Source organism: Triticum urartu, chromosome 2A, assembly GCF_056163025.1.
Source record: "Triticum urartu cultivar PI428250 chromosome 2A, HENAU_Tu73, whole genome shotgun sequence".
Classification (NCBI taxonomy): Eukaryota; Viridiplantae; Streptophyta; class Magnoliopsida; order Poales; family Poaceae; genus Triticum; species Triticum urartu.
The window spans coordinates 404,724,724-404,738,512 of NC_141874.1; the positions used below are offsets into that span (position 1 = coordinate 404,724,724).

The 13,789-nt window shown below is 50.7% G+C and overlaps 1 pseudogene; it reads left to right on the plus strand.

Annotated features, from left to right (window-relative positions):
* Positions 1-339: 339 nt before the first annotated feature.
* LOC147985268 (uncharacterized) overlaps positions 340-13,789 on the plus strand; it is a 64,218-nt pseudogene continuing 50,768 nt past the window's right edge.

Genomic DNA, 13,789 nt, shown 5'->3' on the forward strand with positions numbered 1-13,789 from the left:
GCCCGAACCAGTATAAATCTTGTCTCCTTTGCGTTGTGAGTTCGTCAAGTTAGTTCGTAAGATCTTAGCCGAGCTAGGACGTGGATTGGTAGGTGGGAATCTTTGCGCGCACACTAGTGTTCGAACCTTAAGGGTTTTGCTGGAACCAGTGATCCGACATTTGGTGCGCCAGGTAGGGGTGCACCGGAGTCTTCCTTCCGTCGACTCGCACTCCACCATCTCCACGCCCGCTCCCCATGGCGGGCGCCCTTCCAGCTGGATCTACCGGTGCCCACGGCGGCGCTCGGGGGCTCTGAGCCCTTGCGGCAGGCACAGTGTCCACCCAAGTTCAAGCCGGAGATGCCGCCACGCTACGACGGCACGGCGGACCCATCAACTTTCCTGCTAGCATACGAGGAGGCCGTCCTAGAAGCCGGGGGCAACGACAAGATCATGGCCAACTGGTTCCCAGTGGCCCTTGTAGGCGCGCCGCACGGCTGGCTCTCCCATTTGCCGGAGTCTTCTGTCACCACCTGGGAGGAGTTGCGCAACCTCTTCATCACTCGCTTCGGGAACCGGCGGCCCCCATCATCGCAGCCCTTCTCGGCGGTTCACAAGCACCACCCTCAGATCGGCATGTAAAGTCGTACTTTCGCCAGATCGGCGCCGCTTCCAAGCGCCCGGGGGCTCCGCCCAGCTGGGCCGCGCCTGAGGCCAATCTCACCTTCGACTCGGAGGATCATCCCACCTCCACCATTGGCTCGGGTGCACTCCTGATGTTGTGCGCACCCACCATCAGCCACGTATCCATCACCAAGACGCTCATCAACGGCGGTGCCGGCCTCAATGTGCTCTCCGTCGAGGCCTTCAGCCTCCTTCACGTACCGTTTGAGCGGCTCCACCCCAGCAAGCCCTTCTCGGGGGTTGGCGGAGGCCCCGCCCGCTCCCTGGGGCAGATCCGCCTCCCCGTGACCTTCGGCACGCGTGACAACTACCGCATCGAGCTCATCGGCTTCGACATCGCCCGCATTGGCCTCCCGTACAACGCCATCCTCGGGTACCCAGCTCTGGCCCAGTTCATGGCAGCAACCCATCCTGCTTACAATCTCATGAAGATGCCGGGGAGCCAGGGTGTCCTCACCATCAAGGGGGACGCCAAGGAGGCCCTGGCTGCGCTCAAGCTTGCCCTCAAGGCCGCCGCGGCAGCACGACCCGCCGACGTAGATACCTCCAAGGCCAAGGGAGCCGCACCAACCAAGAAGAAGCAGTTCTTCACTCAGGACAAGGCAGAAACCAAGCAAGTGTTGTTTGAGGTGGACGGTTTCTCAGGGGCAACCTTTACCATAGGATCCAACCTCGAGCCTGCTCAGAAGGAGGCGCTAGTGAAGTTTTTGTGTGCAAACAAGGGAGTGTTCGCCTGGGAGCCCGATCAGCTGGTAGGGGTCCCAAGAGAGGTAATAGAGCACCACCTGAAGGTGTGCCCCAACGTACGCCTCGTGAAGCAGAAGGCAAGGCGGCATTCCACGGAGAAGCAAGCTTTCATCATCCAAGAAACCCGCAAGTTGGAGGTTGCGGGTGTCATTCGCGAGGTTTGGTACCCCGAATGGCTGGCGAACCCCGTCGTCGTCCCCAAGAAAGACGGGAAGGAGCGGATGTGCATCGACTTCACCAACCTCAACAAGGCCTGCCCTCAAGATCCGTTCCCGCTTCCACACATCGACCAGATCGTCGACTCCACCGCCGAGTGCGACTTGCTATGCTTCCTGGACGCGTTCTCAGGATATCACCAGATCAAGATGGCGGTAGAAGATGTGGAGAAGACGGCCTTCTTGACCCCGTGTGGGGTGTACTACTACACTTGCATGCCATTCGGGCTGCGCAACACGGGCGCAACCTTCTAGAAGCTCATGCACATCGCCTTAGGGCGGCAGCTCGGGAGAAACGCTGAAGCCTACGTCGACGACATCGCGGTGAAGTCTTGGGAGGCGGGGACGTTGATCCAAGACCTGCAGGAGACCTTTGAAAGCCTTCGCCAGGTGGACTTGTGGCTCAACCTAGAGAAATGTGTGTTTGGTGTCCCTTTCGGCAAGCTGCTGGGTTTCCTAGTGTCCCACAGGGGGATCGAGGCCAACCCAGAGAAGGTCAAGGCCATTGAAGACATGAGTCCACCATAGACCCTCAAGGAAATGCAGAAGTTGGCTGGTCGGGTGACTGCGTTGGGGCTCTTCATCTCCAAGCTGGGAGAGCGCACCCTACCCTTCTTCAAGCTGATGAAAAAGAAGGGCCCATTCAAGTGGACCCCGGAGGCCGACCAAGCTTTTCAAGACCTTAAGAGATACCTGACCAGCCCTCCAGTGATGGTGGCGCCACGACCTCGCGAGCCCATAGTGATCTATCTTGCCGCCACCCCGTACTCAGCCAGCGCGGCTCTGGTGGCGGTTCGGGAAGAACACCAAGCCAAGGGCGCATCGCGCCGTGCCACGCCTCCAGCAGAGATGACGCAAGACCAGAAGGGCGCCACAAGGGCCGTAGCAGCAGCAACGGCAGAGGATCAGGCTCGGCAGGATGACACCCCCAAACTCGCGAAGATTTCGGCAAGCGATCAAACGTCGTGGGCTCTACCCCCTCAAGAGGCACCCCAGCTTCCGGAAGACGTAAACCTCATCAGCACGCCTACCCTCGTCGAGCACCCGGTATACTTCGTCAGCACGGTGTTGCGGGACGCAAGAGCGCAGTACCCCATGCCTCAGAAGCTCCTACTCGCGCTCCTAGTGGCCTCACAAAAGGTGCGGCACTACTTCCAGGGCCACCCCATCAAGGTCGTCTCAGCTTACCCATTGGAGAGAGTGCTCAGGAGCCCCAACTCTGTCGGAAGAGTCGCTGAATGGAACATCGAGTTGCAAGCATTCCAGTTGGAGTTCAGTACTACCAGGGTCATCAAGGGAGCCGTGCTCGCTAATTTCATGGCAGAATGGGCAGACGCCCCGGCGCTTGAAGAAGGCGAAGACTGGTCCCTCTCGCCGGGAAGCAAGGCGCCTAATGGCTGGGTCATGTATTTTGATGGTGCCTTCGCGCGCCAGGGCGTGGGGGATGGATCAGTACTCATCTCGCCCACTCAGGACAAGCTCTACTACGCCGTGCAGCTCTGCTTCCAACAGGGCGAGAAGGTCTCCAACAACGTTGCAGAATACAAATGCCTCATAGTCGGCCTGAAGGCTGCGGCGGCGCTGGGGGTGAAGTGTCTCACTATCAGGGGCGACTCACAACTCCTCGTCAACTTCTCCAACAAGGTATATGAGCCGAAGGACGAGCACATGGAAGCATATCTTGCGGAGGTGCGCAAGATGGAGAAGCAATTTCTGGGCCTCGAGTTGCAACACGTGCCCCGTGGCACCACCAAGGAAGCTGACGACATCGCCAGAAGAGCATCCAAGCGATAGCCCCAGGAGCCTGGCATCTTCGAGGAGCGGCTCTTCAAGCCATTAGCAATGCCACCGCTTTCAAGAACAACTCAGCCTCGGGAGGAACTCCTGCAGCCTCCTGCCACAGGAGCCCCAGCTTGTGGCCCGACCTCAGGAGAGCGCCTACTCCTGGCACTCGAGCCCCAGGAGGGATGCTGGACCAATGAATTCAAGGGATACCTGATGCAAGGGGAGTTGCCGGAGAAGGAGGAGGACGCGGAGCGCGTGGCCCGTCAGGCCACAACATACTGCATCCAGGACGGTGAGTTATACATGAAGCGACCAAATGACGTTTCACTGCATTGTATCTCCAGGGAATAGGGGAAAGAGCTGATAGCGGACATACATGGCGGGGACTGTGGGCACCACTCGTCATCGTGAACCCTCGCCGGCAAGGCATTCCGATGTGGATTCTACTGGCCTACGGCGCTCAACGATGCGACTGAGCTGGTGAAGTCCTACGAGGCCTGCCAATTCCATGCCAAGCAGATCCATCAGCCAGCTCAGGGCCTCCAGACCATTCCACTCTCGTGGCCATTCACGGTCTGGGGGCTGGATATTCTGGGCCCGTTCCCTCGGGCGCCTGGGGGATATTGATACCTCTACGTCGCCATCGACAAGTTCACTAAGTGGTCGGAGGTTGAAGCCGTCTGCGCCATCCCAGCTGGCTCCTGCGGTCAAATTTATCAAGGGCCTCGTGAGCCGTTTTGGGGTCCCCAACCGCATCATCACCGATAATGGCTCGCAGTTCACTAGTAATATCTTCAAGTCATATTGTGCTAACCTTGGAACGCAGATATGCTATGCCTCGGTAGCACACCCCAAGAGCAATGGCCAGGTCAAACGCGCCAACGCGGAGGTCCTGAGGGGCCTCAAGACCAGGACCTTCAAGAAGAAGCTCGAAGCCTGCGGCAGGGGCTGGCATGATGAGCTCCAGTCCGTGTTGTGGTAGATACGCACCACCGCCACCAAGCCAACGGGCGAAACCCCGTTCTTCCTCGTCTATGGAGCATAAGCAGTCCTCCCTCACGAGGTCAAGCATTGCTCCGCAAGGGTCCTGGCGTTTAATGAGACGCAGCAGGACGCCACGCGGGGGATGGACCTCGTGTTGGGGGAGGAACGTCGCTGCGAGGCTGCACTACGGGCGGCAAGATACCAGCAGGTGCTGCGGCGGTACCACTGTCGCAGCATCCGCTCCAGGACTCTTGAGGTGGGTGACCTCGTCCTAAGGCGGGTGCTCTCCAGGGAGGGGCTGCATAAGCTCTCACCCATGTGGGAGGGCCCGTTCAAGGTCGTCCACGTCTCTAGGCCTGGCGCCGCGCGCCTGGAGACGTAGGACGGGGTACCCGTCCAGAACGCCTGGAACATCCAACACCTCTGGAAGTTCTACCCATGAAGAAAGGCCCAGTGCTTGTGAAGAAGGCCCGGTGCCTGTAAAGAAAGGCTTAGTGCCTGTGAAGAAAGTCCCAGTTCCTGTGAAGCAAGGCCTTGTTCCTGTGAAGACTCGCCGCCCGTGACACTCTCACGTAATAATGAGTGGGTCCGTACACGCCCCGGAGCCTCAGGAGAGCCGCCCTTGGGCCTCGGGGGCTCCCTCCCACACCGAGTGGTAGCACTTAGCTCCGCGCTGGTGAGAGGACGTCGAAGACTAGACTAGGTGTCGGACGCGGCTTTTCATTTGCTTTCTGAAGTTGGCTCGCCCCTCTTTTAATTGAAATTTGCTTTCTGGTGTCTCTTGTTGGTCCTGTTTTATCGCTTTCGAACTCTGTTTCTACCTTCGCCTCTTTGGTCGACCTATACTCTCCCTCACGTCCCTCGCGAGGGGGCTGAACAGGTACCTTCGTGAGCTTCCTCCTTCTATCTTTTCGCGAGGCACCCTCGTTTGAGCCCACAAGCTGGCGCACCTCTCCTAATCCGTGCCCCATGGGTATCGCGACGCGAAGTGCCGAGTCAAGGCCAGCGGCGGCTATGACCAAGCCCCGGGTGAGCAATAAACCTCTTGACAAATTTTTTTGCAGTTCCTAAGCACATATCAGGTTAAGGTGGCCTCGACAGGTACTAGGAAGCAAGCGTCGCGTGAGGAGGAGGCCACTCAAAACAAGTCGAGCTAAGTTATCCCTACATAAAACGACGATGTTGCGACACAGCACAGGAACGACAAACATAACATAACGATTGAGATAATAGTTCGATACACGCCCCTTCGGGGCCCATTCTAGTTTCTTTCCGATGCAGGAAGGAAAAGAAGAACAAAATAGAAGCGGCGCCTACAGCGGTCCACAGGGGCAGGCCCCAGCACCCTCCTAAGCTCAGCCGGACCCCTCCTCGCGCTTCACGGAGGCGCGGCAACGAGACGACCCGCCACCGTCTTCGAAGCGGGCATGGCGGCGTGGCGGCTGGTCGTAAGCCGCCACTGCTGGAGCTATCGCTGGGGGAAGAGCTTCCATAGCCGGACGAGACGCGGTCGGCACCAAGGGCGGGTTCGCCCTCATCCTGGTCGCGGCCGTCACCAAGGCCGAGCACCTCCTCGTCGTCGTTCACCTCGGGGCAGCACCCGGCGCGGCTACCATATTCCCCAAACACCCTCACATAGAGGGTCGCATCATCGTCGTACTTGAAGTGAAGGGTGCACCGCCTGTCCAGGCCGTGCGCGGGGGCAAACGTCTACCAACCGCGGGCCAGAGCTACATTGCCCGTGGTGAAGACCTCGACCGCGACCCAGGAAGCCCTGCTGCAGCAATCGTCTGCCTGTAGCCAAAGCCCGCCTGGACCTGAGGCCGGCAGCTCGTCAGCGAAGAAGCATGGGAGCTTAAGCCAGTTGTCGGCCGGGTTCTCCGACCAGACGACGAACTCCGGCAACATCTCCGCCGAGTGGAAGCGTGGCCGGGCAGGCAGCGCGACCACGACACGTCTCCCTTCATCAATGAGACTACCACGACCGGAGCGACCCCTACCTCGCGAAGCGGCACCACCACGGCTGCGTAGGGCCGCGGCGGGGGTTGTGGTGTGCTTGCGTGGACGGTTGCGTCCACGCTTGGGCACCGGAGAGCCAGGCCCCTCGCGATGGGCCTTCCCCTTCTCCGCGGCAGTGAACCTCCTCGACGGCGCCATTGGTGGCAGGAGAGGAGCAAGAAAGGAGAAGAAGCAGAAGAGGCAGAGGGAAGACGGGCGACGGGGGCTCCACCCCCTCCCATTTATACGAGGAGAAGGCCAACCAGCACCCCCCATGATCATAGGTAATGATGGTTTTCCTTGCATGTCGCAGGGACTTGTCAAGTCGGGCAGTTGCTGAGGCAGCGTGGGGAAGCAGAGACGCCCACGTCCAATCAACCACCACGCGTCGACCAAGACCGCGGGCTATTGGGGCCCGCGACACTCCGCACTTGACCTTTGGCTTCGCCTCGAAGCCAAGCCCGAGTGTGCCTTGGTCCTGGGGGCTACTGTCAGCATTCTCGGAATGGGAGTCCCCAGACTTGCCTGCCTGCAGCCCACGGCGTGGCTTTGCTAGCAGGCCTGTACGGCCCATCTTCATCAACAAGGAATCAAGACCCTTGCGAGCGGCCAAGCCTCACGAGGCAGACGACACAAGACCTCCTCAGGAGCATCCTCACCAGGCTGGCTCATGAGGGGCGGAGAGTTCAAGGCCAGGCAAACCTCGCGAGGTTCTCGTGACATGAGTCATGACGATCGAGACCAGGCGGGCGCCAGCGCGCGCAGCGTCCTTGTTTCCTCTTTGGTGCTAAGGGGGCAAGAGCAGGCGCGGAGTACCGAGGCATCAAGCGAAGGTTTCCATATTGGTGCAACGAGACCAAGACCAGAAGGACGGCAAGATGGAGGTCACCATGGAGCCCAAGACGGTGTCACCATCAGAGCCTTTGGCAGGCGAAGACTGCTTTTGTTAGGATAGCTTATACTAGTTGTCCCCCTTCGAATTGGCCGTTGTTGGCTCACTTCCCACTCAATATTTGGTGAGAGGACCAAGGTCACTATAAATAGGACTAGCCACAACCATAGCTAGGGAGGACCGAATCTTAGATTGGAGCCACCACATCCTTGGCCACATATCTACCGAGCACAAGAACACCTCAACCTCAGGAGGTTGTTCTTCCCCTTGTACTATTCATCATCAGCCCAAGAGGCAATCCACCACCACCACACTGGAGTAAGGTATTACACCACAACGGTGGCCCGGACCAGTATAAATCTTGTGTCCATTGCGTTGCGAGTTCGTCAAGTTAGTTCGTAAGATCTTAGTCGAGCTAGGACGTGGATCGGTAGGGGAAAATCTTCGTGCGCACCCCAGTGTTCGAACCTTAAGGTTTTTGCCGGAACCCGTGATCCGACAAAGTCAATCACATCATTCTCTAATGATGCGATCTCGTTAATCAAATGACAACTCATGTCTATGTCTAGGAAACTTAACCATCTTTGATTCAATGAGCTAGTCAAGTAGAGGCATACTAGTGACACTCTGTTTGTCTATGTATTCACACATGTACTAAGTTTCTGGTTAATACAATTCTAGCATGAATAATAAACAGTTATCATGATATAAGGAAATATAACTAACAACTTTATTATTGCCTCTAGGGCATATTTCCTTCAGTCTCCCACTTGCACTAGAGTCAATAATCTAGATTACACAGTAATGATTCTAACACCCATGGAGTCTTGGTGCTGATCATGTTTTTCTCGTGAGAGAGGCTTAGTCAATGGGTCTGCAACATTCAGATCCGTATGTATCTTGCAAATCTCTATGTCTCCCTCCTTGACTTGATCACGGATGGAATTGAAGTGTCTCTTGATGTGCTTAGTTATCTTGTGAAATTTGGATTCCTTTGTCAAGACAATTGCACCAGTATTGTCACAAAAGATTTTCATTGGACCTGATGCACTAGGTATGACACCTAGATCGGATATGAACTCCTTCATCCAGACTCCTTCATTTGCTGCTTCCGAAGCAGCTATTTATTCCGCTTCACACGTAGATCCCGCCACGACACTCTGCTTGGAACTGCACCAAATGACAGCTCCACCATTTAATAAAAACACGTATCCGATTTGTGACTTAGAGTCATCTGGGTCAGTGTCAAAGCTTGCATCGACGTAACCGTTTACGACGAGCTCTTTGTCACCTCCATATACGAGAAACATATCCTTAGTCCTTTTCAGGTATTTCAGGATGTTCTTGATTGCTTTCTAGTGATCCACTCCTGGATTACTTTGGTACCTCCCTACTAGACTGATAGCAAGGCACACATCAGGTCTGGTACACAGCATTGCATACATGATAGAGCCTACGGCTGAAGCATAGGGAACACCTTTCATTTTCTCTCTATCTTCTGAAGTAGTCGGGCATTGAGTCTGACTCAACTTCACACCTTATAACACAATCAAGAACCCTTTCTTTGCTTGATCCATATTGAACTACTTCAAAACTTTATCAAGGTATGTGCTTTGTGAAAGTCCAATTAAGCGTCTTGATCTATCTCTATAGATCTTGATGCCCAATATATAAGCAGCTTTACCGAGGTCTTTAATTGAAATATTCTTATTCAAGTATCCTTTTATGCTATTCAGAAGTTCAGTATCATTTCCGATCAGCAATATGTCATCCACATATAATATCAGAAAAGCTACAGAGCTCCCACTCACTTTCTTGTAAATACAGGCTTCTCCAAAAGTCTGTATAAAACCATATGCTTTGATCACACTATCAAAGTGTATATTCCAACTCCGAGAGGCTTGCACCAGTCCATAAATGGATCGTTGGAGCTTGCGCACTTTGTTAGCACCTTTTGGATTGACAAAACCTTCTGGTTGCATCATATACAACTCTTCTTTAGGATATCCATTAAGGAATGTAGTTTTGACATCCATTTGCCAAATTTCATAACGATAAAATGCGGCAATTGCTAACATGATTCGGACGGACTTAAGCATTGCTACGGGTGAGAAGGTCTCATCATAGTCAACTCCTTCAACTTGTCGAAAACCTTTCGCAACAAGTCGAGCTTTGTAGACAGTAACATTACCGTCAGCGTCAGTCTTCTTCTTGAAGATCCATTTATTCTCTATGGCCTGCCGATCAATGGGAAAGTCAACCAAAGTCCATACTTTGTTCTCATACATGGATCCCATCTCAGATTTCATGGCCTCAAGCCATTTTGCGGAATCTGGGCTCATCATCGCTTCCTCATAGTTCGTAGGTTCGTCATGGTCAAGTAACATGACTTCCAGAACAGGATTGCCGTACCACTCTGGTGCGGATCTTACTCTGGTTGACCTACGAGGTTTGGTAGTAACTTGATCAGAAGTTTCATGATCATCATCATTAGCTTCCTCACTTACTGGTGTAGGAATCACTGGAACTGATTTTAGTGATGAACTACTTTCCAATAATGGAGAAGGTACAATTATCTCGTCAAGTTCTGCTTTCCTCCCACTCACTTCTTTCGAGAGAAACTCCTTCTCTAGAAAGGATCCATTCTTAGCAACGAATATCTTGCCTTTGGATCTGTGATAGAAGGTGTACCCAACAGTCTCCTTTGGGTATCCTATGAAGACGCATTCCTCCGATTTGGGTTCGAGCTTATTAGGTTGAAGCTTCTTCACATAAGCATCGCAGCCCCAAACTTTAAGAAACGACAACTTGGGTTTCTTGCCAAACCACAGTTCATAAGGTGTCGTCTCAACGGATTTAGATGGTGCCCTATTTAACGTGAATGCAGCCGTCTCTAAAGCATAACCCCAAGATGATGGCGGTAAATCAGTAAGAGACATCATAGATCGCACCATATCTAGTAAAGTGCGGTAACGATGTTCAGACACACCATTACACTATGGTGTTTCGGGTGGCGTGAGTTGCGAAACTATTCCGTATTGTTTCAAATGAATACCAAACTCGTAACTCAAATATTCTCCTCCATGATCAGATCGTAGAAACTTTATTTTCTTGTTACAATGATTTTCCACTTCACTCTGAAATTCTTTGAACTTTTCAAATGTTTCAGACTTATGTTTCATTAAGTAGATACACCCATATCTGCTCAAATCATCTGTGAAGGTGAGAAAATAATGATATCCGCCACGAGCTTCAATGTTCATTGGACGACATACATCAGTATGTAAGATTTCCAATAACTCTGTTTCTCGCTCCATTGTTTTGGAGAGCGGAGTTTTAGTCATCTTGCCCATGAGGCACGGTTCGCAAGTACCAAGTGATTCATAATCAAGTGATTCCAGAAGTCCATCAGAATGGAGTTTCTTCATGCGCTTTACACCAATATGACCTAAACGGCAGTGCCACAAATAACTTGCATTATCGTTATCAACTCTGCATCTTTTGGCTTCAATACTATGAACATGTGTATCACTACTATCAAGATTTAGTAAACATAGACCACTCATCAAGGGTGCATGACCATAAAAGATATTACTCATATAAATAGAACAACCATTATTCTCTGATTCAAATGAATAACTGATACGCCTCCAACGTATCTATAATTTTTGATTGCTCCATGCTATATTATCTACTGTTTTGGACATTATTGGGCTTTATTTTCCACTTTTATATTATTTTTGGGACTAACCTATTAACCGGAGGCCTAGCCTAGAATTGTTGTTTTTTGCCTATTTTAGGGTTTCGAAGAAAAGGAATATCAAACGGAGTCCAAACGGAATGAAACTTTCGGGAACGTGATTTTCTCAACGAACAAGACCCGGGAGACTTGGACCCTACGTCAAGACACAAAAGAGGAGGCCACGAGGTAGGGGGCACGCCTACCCCCACCAGGCGCGCCCTCCACCCTCGTGGGCCCCCTGTTGCTCCACCGACGTACTCCTTCCTCCTATATATACCTACGTACCCCCAAACGATCAGATACAGAGCCAAAACCCTAATTCCACCGCCGCAACTTTCTGTATCCACGAGATCCCATCTTGGGGCCTGTTTCGGAGCTCCGACGAAGGGGGCATCGATCACGGAGGGCTTCTACATCAACACCATAGCCTCTCCGATGAAGTGTGAGTAGTTTACCTCAGACCTACGGGTCCATAGTTATTAGCTAGATGGCTTCTCTCTCTTTTTGGATCTCAATACAATGTTCTCCCCCTCTCTTGTGGAGAACTATTCGATGTAATATTCTTTTTGCGGTGTGTTTGTTGAGACCGATGAATTGTGGGTTTATGATCTAGTCTATCTATGAATAATATTTGAATCTTCTCTAAATTCTTTTATGTATGATTGGTTATCTTTGCAAGTCTCTTCGAATTACCAGTTTGGTTTGGCCTACTAGGTTGATCTTTCTTGCAATGGGAGAAGTGCTTAGCTTTGGGTTCAATCTTGTGGTGTCCTTTCCCAGTGACAGTAGGGGCAGCAAGGCACGTATTGTATTGTTTCCATCGAGGATAACAAGATGGGGTTTTCATCATATTGCATGAGTCTATCCCTCCACATCATGTCATCTTGCTTAAGGCATTACTCTGTTTTTAACTTAACACTCTAGATGCATGCTGGATAGCAGTCGATGAGTGGAGTAATAGTAGTAGATGCAGGCAGGAGTCGGTCTACTTGTCTCGGATGTGATGCCTATATACATCATCATACCTAGATATTCTCATAACTATGCTCAATTCTGTCAATTGCTCAACAGTAATTTGTTCACCCACCGTAGAATACTTATGCTCTCGAGAGAAGCCACTAGTGAAAACTATGGCCCCGGGGTCTATCTTTATCATATTAATCTCCTACTACTTAGTTATTTCCTTTGCTTTTTTACTTTGCCTTTATTTTACTTTGCATCTTTATCACAAAAATACCAAAAATATTATCTTATCATATCTATCAGATCTCACTCTCGTAAGTGGTCGTGTAGGGATTGACAACCCCTATTCGCGTTGGTTGCGAAGATTTATTTGTTTTGTGCAGGTATGAGGGACTCGCGCATAGCCTCCTACTGGATTGATACCTTGGTTCTCAAAAACTGATGGAAATACTTACGCTACTTTGCCGCATCATCCCTTCCTCTTCAGGGAAAACCAACGCAGTGCTCAAGCGGTAGCAAGAAGGATTTCTGGCGCCGTTGCCGGGGAGGTCTACGCAAAAGTTAACATACCAAGTACCCATCACATACCCTTATCTCCCGCATTACATTATTTGCCATTTTCCTCTCGTTTTCCTCTCCTCCACTTCACCCTTGCCGTTTTATTCGCCCTCTCTCTCTATCCTCCCTCTCTATCTCTATTTGCCTCTTTTTGCCCGCTTGCTTTTTGTTTGCCTGTGTGTTAGTTTGCTTGCTTGTCATGATGGCTCAAGATAACACTAAATTGGGTGACTTCACCAATACCAACAACAATGATTTTATTAGCACTCCGATTGCTCCTCTTACTGATGCTGAATCTTGTGAGATTAATACTGCTTTGTTGAATCTTGTCATGAAAGATCCGTTTTCCGGCCTTCCTAGTGAAGGTGCCGCTACCCATCTAAATAGCTTCATTGATTTGTGTGATATGCAAAAGAAGAAAGATGTGGATAATGATATTGTTAAATTGAAGCAATTTCCTTTTTCGCTTAGAGATCGTGCTAAAGCTTGGTTTTCGTCTTTGCCTAAAAATAGTATTGATTCATGGAACAAGTGCAAAGATGCTTTTATCTCTAAGTATTTTCCTCCCGCTGAGATCATATCTTTTAGAAATGATATTATGAATTTTAAGCAACTTGATCATGAACATGTTGCACAAGCTTGGGAGAGAATGAAACTAATGATACGTAATTGCCCTACTCATGGTTTAAATTTGTGGATGATTATACAAATTTTTTATGCCGGATTGAATTTTGCTTCTAGAAATCTTTTAGATTCGGCCGCGGGAGGCACTTTTATGGAAATCACTTTTGCGATAGAAGAAATTAATGTTTTGACTGGAAAGATGGATGAACTTATGAAATTATTTGCTAATAAGGGTGTTTCTTCTAATCCTAATGATATGCCCTTGTCTACTTTGATTGAGAATAATAATGAATCTATGGATGTGAATTTTGTTGGTAGGAACAATTTTGGTAACAACGCGTATAGAGGAAATTTTAATCCTAGGCCTTATCCTAGTAATCCCTCTAATAATTATGGTAATTCCTACAACAATTCTTACGGAAATTATAATAAGATGCCCTCTAATTTTGAATCTAATATTAAAGAATTTATTACTTCACAAAAGAATTTTAATGCTTTGATTGAAGAAAAATTGCTTAAGATTGATGATTTGGCTAGGAACGTTGATAAAATTTCTCTTGATGTTGATTCTTTCAAACTTAGATCTATTCCACCTAAGCATGATATCAATGAGTCTCT